Raw genomic sequence first — 12,276 nt, forward strand, 5'->3', positions numbered from 1 at the left:
GGGGGAGGGCTTCCAATACCAAAATATGGACCAGCCAGAGAAGGTCAAAGGTCTCGGACCGCGGGAGTGCAAGGTGATGACGACGATGATAATGATGATGATGTCATTAGAAATCTCCAGAGTGCGTTTGCATCCCTCGTGCAGGTTGAAGCGGCGATCCTTTTTGCTGTTCGCACAACGTATTTTCAACGACGAGCATACTTGATGGAAATATTTGAGAGGCAATGCCAATCACCCTCGCTCACGAGGATTTTAAATTTCAGTGCGTCTGAATACATGGAAAATGCTCGCCGGCGACAAGCTTCTTGCGATCGTTCCTCTGGCATTGACAGTCAGCACGCAAAGGTATGTATAGCAGCTGCTCTCTAGACAGAGTAAGGTGGTTTCCATTGCTAGCATATGTTGATGCCCTCATATTCTGACCACTGATATCAGAATCTTATTTTTAAATTGATTACATACTCATGCCTATATACTTTCTGTGCCGTGAGAACTGTAATTGAGTGCAGTAAGTGGATAACAAACCTATCAATCAAAACGCGATGCTGTCTTTACAGCATTTGTGTGGGTTTCAGAATGTGGGACTCACAGCACAACTCTCACAACTCTCTCTCTCTCTCTTTCTCTGCATATGTGAAAATGTTTTTTTTATGTGTAAAATTGAAAAACATACTCAATAAATTATCTGTCACTGATCTTATACAATGTGTCTTCATTTCATTTTCACACTGTCTCATTAACTGAATAGACTATCTGAAACACATCACAATATGGATGTCAGCACACAAGGTGTTCTGTAGGCCTGTACAGTAACATGCACAAATAACTAAACTCTTGCCTTACAGGTCTCTAATTTTGGCCACATCCAAGGTCAAAAGACAGCCATCACTTGTATTTAATCTGATATGACGGTCAATTCTGACTAAATTGGTTTAGGTGAATCATGTCATAGCAGTTTCAATCATTGGCCCAGTGGCCCTTGCTGCAAGAGTTCATTTCTAAGACAATAAATAGCTTTAAGTTGGAAAACGTATCCCTCCTGCAGACCTTCTGCATAGCCAAACACAAACAACAAACACAGAGCACTGCTAAAATCTATAACAGTGAATAAAACATTTGACTCACAAGCTCACATGAAGCTAGTTTAAGCATTATCACATATCATGTATAAAGAAAAAAATCTACATTATATGTAAAAGTTGCTTGTCTTTCCTGAAACAACACCACCACCAAAAAATAGTTTTTCTTCTGTCTAGAATCATAAAGAGGTTTGATCAACATTACAGTGTTTAAATTAGAAGCAATGACAGCTCACATAACATCTCATATAAATGTGTGTGATAGAAGATAAACGGTGTGATTGATGTATGACCTGCAATCGAAATCAGTGTCTAACAGCACAATATGAAGAGCTAACAGGTTTTCTGTTCCAAAATGCTAAATTAAATTCTCTTGCGCACAATGACAAGTTGTGAGACGTTGTCACCTACTATACTTGCGGCATCACTGCACGAGACTTTGGCCTTGAGACAAGTGCTTTGTGTTAGATCAGTTCAAAGTATGTTAACATCTATGACGTTGTAATATCTAAAAAAAAAATAAACTCAAATGTACAATTTTGCATCATGTGAAATTTCTTTCGTCAAAGTCTGTAATGCAACTAATAGCACTGTATTATCTTTAAAGGCCACAAAAAAAAAAAAAAATAGAAGTGTTTCCAGATGTACTCACTTGATCGACGTGGCCAGATGCAACTCCTGCTGTAGGTAAGAAGCCGGCGTGCACGGAGAGCTTTCGGTTTAAAATTGCCGCTAATACTCAGTTCATTACGCGTGCCTCAGCGGCTCTGATTCACACAAGAGCACAGTCCAGGCGCACGAGAACGACAGCTACCGTATAAGCGAGAGCCAGTGAGAGGGGGGGAGAGAGAGGAGGGGCTGAGAAGTTTCCAATAACCTATTTGTCTGCAGCACCAAATAGAAAAGTGCACTGTTGAGCAGAGAAGGTCGGCATGTTTTCCCCCCTTGTCCTCTCTGTGAAAGAAAGGACGTGCTCTGAAATTCAAACAAGTTCGCCAGGTCTTTTGTTGGACTTGAACTGAGGAGGCATTGTTCCTCTATTGGCGTGGACTAGCCCCAAGTTCCCAGACCAGGTTACGGATTGACTGCGGTAATGAATTTGCTCCGAGCGCTTCTGCCCAACACGTTTTGACTGACGGAACGCAATGGCCATCTGACACTGAGAGGACATCATTAGTTGCACACTGATACGTAATAGCTTGTGAAAGGGAAAAATAAGAAAAATTAATTTTTTATTCATTTATTTTTTGCAATTTAAACCCACCATAACCTCACGTGCGAGTGCGCGTACGCAGGCACAGGATAGGGCCTCATATAACATTGCCATGAACGTATAGGCCTAGAGGCTACACGTAATAATATTTGCAGTGTGCAAATTATAGGCTACAGTCAGTTCTCTTTTGGCGCTTCTTAGCCTACAATTAATGCAACTGTCTAAAATGGTTTTAAAATAGCCTAATACATCATACTTTTGATATGCAAATGTATAATGAAATAAGAAATAATAGCTCGTATTATATTTTGTCAGTGTCCTATCCAATGTTGATCCTAACAAAAAGTACTGCATACTGTTGCTATAGTTACCTCATCTGGTGACTGAGATTGCTGTTCGCGAGCGTTACATTTAAATACGCGCACTGATTTACTTACACTCTAAGATAGAAACACGTATATGTAACAAAGAATATGCACTCCAGACCTTTACTTGACCTTCAATGATGGGGGCTTCAAACCTTAGCCTAAGTAACCCCCCCCAAAAAAAAACTCAATTCACACCATGCATATTTCTACATTAGGCTATTATTGTTGTTGTTATTGTCATTATAGCAAGTTTTTTATTTATTTATTTTTTATTTAATGATCAGGTTCAGAGTTTGAACACAACATTTCTTAATTTGAGATTCTAAGCGCTTCCAAATAATGTTGCCTAATTCTTATTCCTTCACAATTCTCAATTATTGCTAGCACTTGTGTTTGACTAAAACGAATTCACGTTTAGATCTTACAACGAGGTCACGTCCAATGACGTAGCAAGCCTATCGGCTACGTGCAGCCATATTTAAATACATCAGGGAAATTAGCGCATCAAATATGCAAATCCCCCAACATAGCCTTTCTTTCAGCGGTCGGAGTAATTTCCCCTCATCGACTTCGAGGTGGCTCGTTTCTTTTTCGGAAGAATATGTAAGTTGCTGTTTTTTTTTTGAAAGGTAGAACCTTTCTTGACCGTGAATACTGGACAATATGCAGCAAAGAAGCGGAGACTATACCAGGGAAGTCGCCCATCATGCATAATGAGACGCCTGCTCCGCCATTCTTACATCTTCACCGCAGTTGGTCCTTGCGTGTGTATTATTTTTAATATTGATAAATATTTAAAAGGTATATTTGAATTTCCTTTGCATTCACGGTGGCTGCGTTGTTTTGATTCCATTTTATTTCATTCGCATTTGGCAGAATGATTTGGCTCTTCGCGATGCTGATTTTATATTGTAGCCTATAGGTTACAGCATTGCTATTGCATAATTTCATCTATTTAAAGAAGGTTAAACAATACGTAACGCTTTTTTTTTTCTCTTATTCCTTATTTAGGAACCTACAATAGATATAAATATTATAAAATACCACTGTAAGTATTAAAAAACATTATAAGCGAACAAAGACATCTGAGCGGCTCAAACAAAAAGGCACAAAGAGCATTGTGTTATATTAGCATATCACTAATTTGGAGCATGTCTCCTTCAGAAACAGTCGGTTAAAAGATACTACAACTGTAGTTAGCTACTAGACAAAGGAAATAGTTGCATAAAATCTGAAGTCGTCTATGCAAAATTTCTATGCAGTTAACAGTAATAACCCATTATTATAGAGAACAGTTTTTATGAATATTCAAAAATATTATTCTAAACTAATTAAAAAATGAGCATCATGTCTTTAGTTCTCTTTAGCTGCCTTAACCCACATGGACAATTAGTCTGCTAGTAGTCTAAAAAAAGAAAAGCTGAAATCATGAGGCAAATATTAGACAATTAATTGACAAACGAAATCTATTGCTTTGAACTTGCCATTCACACAAACATCATCGTCGTCAAAACTTACCGCTAAAGTCATCATTAGGCCTAATATCCACTTCTTATTAATATAATTGCATTCACTTTCGAGTCATGACTCTTTTCCAGAACTTTTTGCGCAATCTTAGGCATTTCTTCTTCATAGTTCCTAATCGTAAAGCGTCTGATCTTCATCTTGTGAACCTTTGCTCAACTGATCTGGCACCCAATAGAAGTGGTCAGACGGGCACACGTAAAGATTTACTCCCAATGGGTCAACACACGTGCTGTCCTATGCTCGCATGCTTTCCGCCTTTAACAAACTTCAGACAGCCCTGCTTTATCTCTTTATGCGAACAGACATCAATGAGAGAAACAGGACTTACTTGGACTCTGCATGTCCTCATCTCGGCGACTTCGTACGGTCCGAAGTTGTGTAGCACATGATCTGCTGCGCCTGTTTGCAACACAGCAGGACCGCGATTAACATACTTATGCATATTAAAAACCTATAGAGAAAAGGATTTCAAACTTTCCCACAGCTCCTATAAATATAATGGGAGACAATGACTCGCCATAAAGTCCTGAATTATAATATAAACCTTGTATAATATAAAACTATTTATGTATAATTGGAGAATGAATTCTGTTAGTTATCTTCAAATCTTAATTTATTTTCATGATACGTTATTTTGCATTAAATTCTAAGCATTATTTTGTCATTGAGGGGTCTTCGTAGCCTGATATAGTAAGTATAAAGTTAACATAGCGTGCATAGTCATATGACTTCGCGGAGAATGAAAAGAGATGTCAGGCCATTCCTGATAACACCCTTAAAGCCTAGTCCAAATGCGTCTTAATAGACTGTTTTCGAGGCTCATAAAAATAGACGTTTCACTGAGAGAAATTGGCATTTGTAGGATTTTTGTATACACTGACTCTTTCACACATTTTAACCGTTAGCCTACACTACTTTAGATTAAACATGAAAAAATAAATGTTTTTGCGTATCTTCAACAGAATGTTTTTTTTTCCCGTGTCCCTGTAAATATACAAGACTAGCTGTTATTAGATTGAAAAGATAAAGTTAATATAATTCTTCTTATCGATGTAGATAAACATACAGTCAAAGGCAAAATGTAACAAACTTAATGGTCACTTATGGCATCAGAAAATATGTAATCCAGCCTCTTTAATTACGCGTGTAAATGATGAGAACAAGAAACTCTAAAATGTCTAGCGTCTAATCGAGCCGTAGGCTACGGCTTATTTCACTTTCTCCTCTACTTTTTCTCTCTCGTGGTTCTTTTCACAATACATATTATCGCTATAGATATATATATATAATAGGCTATAAATATATAGAGACACTTGTTGTTTAAGTGAGTTAAACGGATGTTAGAGAGAGAGAGAGAGAGAGAGAGAGAGAGAGAGAGAGAGTTAAGGATGTAGGCTGATTTCCAGGTATAGGCTAATTCAATACAAAGACATTCATGTTTTCTTTCCATTGTTTAGCTCTGCCGAATAATGCAGTGCACACATAGGCTACGATTAACAGAGGATTAAGATGAGACGGTGGGTATTTACAAATATTTTATAATATTAACGAACTTTATTTTTTTCCCTTCCCCTTATTTAACCGTTAGGCTACATTTTTATTTTCCGTGTAGAACACACTTCGTGGCCAATTCCTCTAAAGGTGTAAGGCAATGAAATAAACTATATTCTAAATGATATTTCAAGCCATTTCTAAATATTGCCTCAGCCATTCATTCTCTAGAAGTTCTTTCGAAGTTGGAAATGAAATTTGAGTCACGGTGATGCATTTCTGTAACACGTGGTGACATCTAGTGGTGTAACGCTCGATCGCGAACTCGTGCAGAAACAAATGTAACGATTTAATAATTCCACGTGAACATACCATTCACAAATTCAAAATAATATACAATTTTAATTAGATTTGATTATGTATTAGTTTTTTTCTCTCTCAAAGCTTCCATTAAATCTACGACGGATCTCTCAAAAGCAAACTGATTGATAGCCTACAACGATTTCAAACTGTAAACACATAGGCTATTGATAGATGGATAAATAAATACTTGCTTACTTTAAATTATATAAGAGCCTTGAGTCAATTTCTTTTTTGTAGACACGTTAGGCTATACACAAATTTCTATTTGGGGGATAATAAGATCCAGTACACGCACGATAATAGGAAGAGTTTTCACAACATGTAGCTATCCGAATATTGGTAGATTTCTTTGTTAGAGCCTGTTATATTTTTGTCACCCTCAATTATCAGTGATGACTAACTATTGTCGCTCTTGTAAATTAGGCTATATGGAGTAGCCTACTGTGCAGCTGACTGTACAAATACGAGGGAAAAGTCGTCCATTCTTTCCGCTTTACATAAGCCAGAGCCCGTAATAAAGCCAGGAAATATGTTGGTAAACAAAGAGACATTTCAAAAGTTAATTTTCTTTTGAAAAAATTGCTTAAAAAAAAAAAAAAAACCCAGTGTCGCAGCCACTGCTGGCCAATACGCGGGTTACCAATTATAAATACCTGCTCAAGATGATGCAGTTATGAACCTTAAAGTTTATTGCACAGATTTTTTTACATTGTGATAACAGTTTTCAAGCATGCATTGGTTTCATTTAAAAAATACTTTTAAATGTCATCTTAAAAAACATCACAGTTCGCATATTCACTCGATGATAGTCAAAAACACACTTATGTGCCCTCCTTTTCTATAAAGCATATTCACGAAGAAATGTCTTCGAGATGTTACGACGAAAACTTTTTTATTGATTTTATGTACGTAGAAAGAACTCATATTTCTAAAAATATTCGTCTGGCAATTTTCGATTGGATATTATCCCCAAATTATCCGCAACTATTTATCGACGATGATTACATGTTTCTAATGGGTGATAAATAAATAAAAATAATAATATAATAAAATAACCAAAAGCAAGGTAACTTAAAAGAAACATTTTGGTTTACTCGAAAGAAACAGCTGTTTTCGTTCATTTTTTAGCAGAAAGATACCGTCAGAATGAGTTTACTGCAATGATTGGATCTGTTTCCAATTTTTTTTTCAGTGAAAAGTTTCACAGTTTTCGATATATTTAATGGTATTTGTGAAAATATTTGTATATAATATCTGTTCATTTGTTATTGTACATGTGTCTCGTAGTTATTAATCGGTATTATCTATAGCCTAATGTAAGATTTCAGTTGCACTAAGCTTAAACTGCAATTCTTTCAATGTCAAACTGCGCCTTTGATTGATTCTCTTTCTTTCGTTTGTTGTGTTCATTTATAATGTATTTTTTGATTAAAATAATCTGTTGATTAAACGTTGAAATAATCTGATTGTTGTGACTTTCTTTTTGATCATCACAGACGTTCAAAAATAGGCCAACATTTTAGTTTTAGCTGCAATATTTAAACGACACATATCAAAGTCTGAGAACACTTCTTAGGAGCATAATTTAAATGCTATATGTGACAACTTCATGTCCTGAGATCTGGGGGAAAATACATATGAAATACAAAATTCTCCTCACATGTGACTAGAATCTATATGTGATGAAAGTGGCCTATTTTGAGCATTAAAAATGATACATTTTGTGTACATGCCAAAAGCAAATAATGTGATATAGCAGCTAGAAATACCTTAAAATGCATTTAGCACAAAAACTAAATTAAATTCAACACACAACACAAATACAAACTTAACGTCTAATCAAAGAGTATGAATGTGTAGCTTATGTCGAATTTGTGCAGTATGAATGCATGTTTAACGCAGCTGACAGCGATTAGTTCAGTAGCTAATCTAAGTTTCACCGTAGAAGGGGGTGAATTAAATCAAATAAAGGCGACATTGCCTGTCACAAAATCTTTTAAATATTGTACAATGGTGACATCTTGTGGCCAGAAGGATTCATTGTCTCTTCAAAAGCACTTGCTGTTTCCACAACAATGTAATTCATTTGTTTTGGGTAATTTCAGGTCTGAGATTTTCTTAAATAAAAAAATAAATAAAAAATAATTATTTACATAGGCCACTTAAAACTTAATAAACCAATACATAAATTCAAAGGTCGATAGTTTAGGCCAGGGGTCTTCAACGTTTTGCAGGGTAAGGACCCCTATAGGCGACAGAGTCATGGAGCAGAGACCCCCCGATACAAAATGTGTCAAGCAGAGCTACATATTAATCATACAGCCTGAGATATTAATAGAAACTAACCATATTATGATTAAGAATAAATTATATGTATATTATATTAAAACAGATCAGAACTATGCACATTATTGTTGTTGCACATGCATCACTACCTGTATGTTACTTTTTATTGTTAAAATTGAGATTTATGCATCATAAGAAACAACATGTTGAGATAAAAAAACAAAAAACAATTCATTAGTTGTTTGCAGCTGTTGTATAGGCCTATTATTTTTATGGATTTGCAGAGTCATATTTAAATTTTACTAGTCAGATAAGCATTTACATTTACCTGAACTTCAGCTACCAATTTATATAAAAAAAAAAAAATCACATTTTAATTTTACTATCAGATGGACAAATAAACATTTAGGCTACTTGAACTTTAGCTTCAAGTTTACTAAAACTTAACATTAGTATCTGAAATTAGTGAGGGATTTAAAGTTGCAGATTTGAAAAAAAAAAAAAAATATATATATATATAGCCTAGTAATAGGAATATTTATCTAGTAATCTATTAGTCTGCATTTACTTTACAATCACTAAAAAACTGTCACTCATCTCATTTCGCGATCTCACAAGTTGCTTTAAAATCAATGAGTTTGTCTACACTACATAATGAATTGCTTACTTACATCTCGTCGTTCTTTGTTAATGATTCGCTGTTGCGAGCATAACTCAACACTGAACAAAACTTCGGCGTTGCAGGTGTACACACTTCTGAGTAGCCATTGCGTTCAAGAGATCAACAAACATCTCTGATTGGCTGCATCTCTCAAACTCAGAAACACTATGGAGCGTTTGCTAAATCTGTTTCGCCAATAATATTAGTTCATTACAGTATCAACTGAAGGTGCTCTTCCATGCTTTCGTTTCAGGGTGCTTATTTAAAACGGACTTTGTGATGTTTTTTTTAACCCATGTTTTAATTTTGTTTGATTAATGTTTAATCAAACATTAATTGGCGGACTCCCTGCAGTGCAGTGCCGCTGCGGACCCCCAGTTGAAGAAGACCCTTGGTTTAGGCCAGGGGTAGGCAAGTTCGGTCCTAGAGAGCCGCAAGTCCTGCAGAGTTCTCCAACCCTAATCAAACACACCTGAACAAGCTAATCAATGTCTTCAGGATTACTAACAGTGTAGCCAATTTAGCTACTTTGTAGCTAGATTTAGCGACTTCCCCGCACCTTTTGAGACTTTTTTCAAAAGTTTAGGGACAAATATAGCAACTTCTTGGACAAACCTTATCTAAGTTCTCATCTTGCCCACTGATCTACATTCATCTTTATATAGATCAGTGAATCTGCCATTGTGATGTCATCTAGTGACATTTAGCTACTTTCAATTGAAAGCAGTTGGCAACACTGATTACTAAGGCTATAGGCAGGTGAGTTTTGTTTTCAGGGTTGGAGCTGAACTCTGCAGGACTGCGGCTCTCTAGGACCGAACTTGCCGGACAAATAAACATTTAGGCTACTTGAACTTTAGCTTCAAGTTTACTAAAACTTAACATTAGTATCTGAAATTAGTGAGGGATTTAAAGTTGCAGATTTGAAAAAAAAAAAAAAATATATATATATATAGCCTAGTAATAGGAATATTTATCTAGTAATCTATTAGTCTGCATTTACTTTACAATCACTAAAAAACTGTCACTCATCTCATTTCGCGATCTCACAAGTTGCTTTAAAATCAATGAGTTTGTCTACACTACATAATGAATTGCTTACTTACATCTCGTCGTTCTTTGTTAATGATTCGCTGTTGCGAGCATAACTCAACACTGAACAAAACTTCGGCGTTGCAGGTGTACACACTTCTGAGTAGCCATTGCGTTCAAGAGATCAACAAACATCTCTGATTGGCTGCATCTCTCAAACTCAGAAACACTATGGAGCGTTTGCTAAATCTGTTTCGCCAATAATATTAGTTCATTACAGTATCAACTGAAGGTGCTCTTCCATGCTTTCGTTTCAGGGTGCTTATTTAAAACGGACTTTGTGATGTTTTTTTTAACCCATGTTTTAATTTTGTTTGATTAATGTTTAATCAAACATTAATTGGCGGACTCCCTGCAGTGCAGTGCCGCTGCGGACCCCCAGTTGAAGAAGACCCTTGGTTTAGGCCAGGGGTAGGCAAGTTCGGTCCTAGAGAGCCGCAAGTCCTGCAGAGTTCTCCAACCCTAATCAAACACACCTGAACAAGCTAATCAATGTCTTCAGGATTACTAACAGTGTAGCCAATTTAGCTACTTTGTAGCTAGATTTAGCGACTTCCCCGCACCTTTTGAGACTTTTTTCAAAAGTTTAGGGACAAATATAGCAACTTCTTGGACAAACCTTATCTAAGTTCTCATCTTGCCCACTGATCTACATTCATCTTTATATAGATCAGTGAATCTGCCATTGTGATGTCATCTAGTGACATTTAGCTACTTTCAATTGAAAGCAGTTGGCAACACTGATTACTAAGGCTATAGGCAGGTGAGTTTTGTTTTCAGGGTTGGAGCTGAACTCTGCAGGACTGCGGCTCTCTAGGACCGAACTTGCCTACCCCTGGTTTAGGCTATAACGCATAGCCTACTACTAAATGCCTCTTAATATTACCACTGTTAATACCAATTATATCAATAAATATGTTAGAACAGGGGGGGACGATGAAGAATTCTGAACAGGGGATGTTGTTATCGGAAGAATATTCCTGGTGTTGTGTGCGATGTTAGCAGTTGCATGTTCATCAGAGGTACCGTCAAATTAAACATGTGCATCCTTCCACAATCCTGCCACTTTTTTAAACCTTGGGGACCAAACACTATTAAAGCAGAAGCGAAGAAATCTCAGAATTTGTTTATAACCGTTTTGAAGCTCTTACCTCCCTCAAAACATGACAGCTTTACCAATGTGCAGCTGTTTTCTTCCTGATTTGGTTTCTTTATTTTACTATGTCTTTTAGGCGGTTTGGCTGTGTAGGCCGTTGTTGACGGGTGAAAAATCTGGAACATTTTACACTCTCTAAACTCACGAAAATTCTCCAAGCTCAGCTTCCGGTTTCACTGGCCACTGTGCACGCGACAGAAAGCGCCTGAAAGCCTTCTGATTGGCTGAACAAACTGCTTGTCACAGATATTCGTGCGCTATCTTGGGACAGATAATTCAATGATATCTTTTAAGTTGCAGGAGTAATTTTTGCATACCATTCCAAAAAAAAAAAACCTGTTCTGTTCTGAGAGGTTGTATGAATGTGTGAATGTATGATGAATATGATTTAATATTTTATTCAGTCAAATTAAGTGTTTGTTGACTACCACAGCTTCTATGGTGCGACACTACACAGCATGAGTGGTAAAGCCTTGTGTGTATACCTGAATTTTAAGACACGTAATGACCACAGCTTGAAAAAATCTGTAGCCTATAATAATGATAATAATAATAACAATTCTGATCAGTTTTGCGATTAATCATTTTGAGTGGAAAAATGTTTGGTTTAGAGATACTGAATAAATACATGTTCACACAGATATGTTGCAGTCGAGTTGAAGGACAAAACACAATAAAAATTACACCATGACATCTGTGTAACTAAGAAAGCCAGTAACTTTACTGAATTCTCTGCAAAATACAAATACCTTTTTTAGTCCCAGCAGGAGAAACAATTTTTATTCCATACATTAATTTTTACTACATACAGCTGAATCAAGTCCCTTGAGATACAGAGATGTGGTTTAATTTAATTACATTTTATCTTCAAGTGGCGACAAAGTCCAGCTTGTGCCGCTGAAAGCTTCTTTCTCCTGGTTAGAAAAAAAGAAAGAAAGACATTTTCTGTCAACCTTACCCATTGTAGGTTTATACAAGCTACATTTGTTACTACAGAATTTTTCAGCTTTTTATTTTAATTTTTATTTTGTTATTTATAT

General features: G+C 36.2%; 1 long non-coding RNA gene across 2 annotated transcripts in view; it reads right to left on the reverse strand.

The window, feature by feature from the left end:
* Window positions 1-9,409, reverse strand: part of LOC107669513 (uncharacterized) — a 40,085-nt gene extending 30,676 nt beyond the window's left edge. For both annotated transcript variants that reach the window (XR_001631998.1, XR_001631999.1), the window contains exons 1-2: window positions 8,999-9,409; window positions 4,516-4,586 (exon numbers count right to left, since the gene is read on the reverse strand). This is a non-coding gene — a long non-coding RNA (uncharacterized LOC107669513). The remainder of the gene's footprint in view (window positions 1-4,515; window positions 4,587-8,998) is intronic.
* Window positions 9,410-12,276: the final 2,867 nt, after the last annotated feature.

This window comes from Sinocyclocheilus anshuiensis, unplaced genomic scaffold, assembly GCF_001515605.1.
Source record: "Sinocyclocheilus anshuiensis isolate Anshui unplaced genomic scaffold, SAMN03320099.WGS_v1.1 scaffold356, whole genome shotgun sequence".
In the NCBI taxonomy this organism is placed as follows: domain Eukaryota; kingdom Metazoa; phylum Chordata; class Actinopteri; order Cypriniformes; family Cyprinidae; genus Sinocyclocheilus; species Sinocyclocheilus anshuiensis.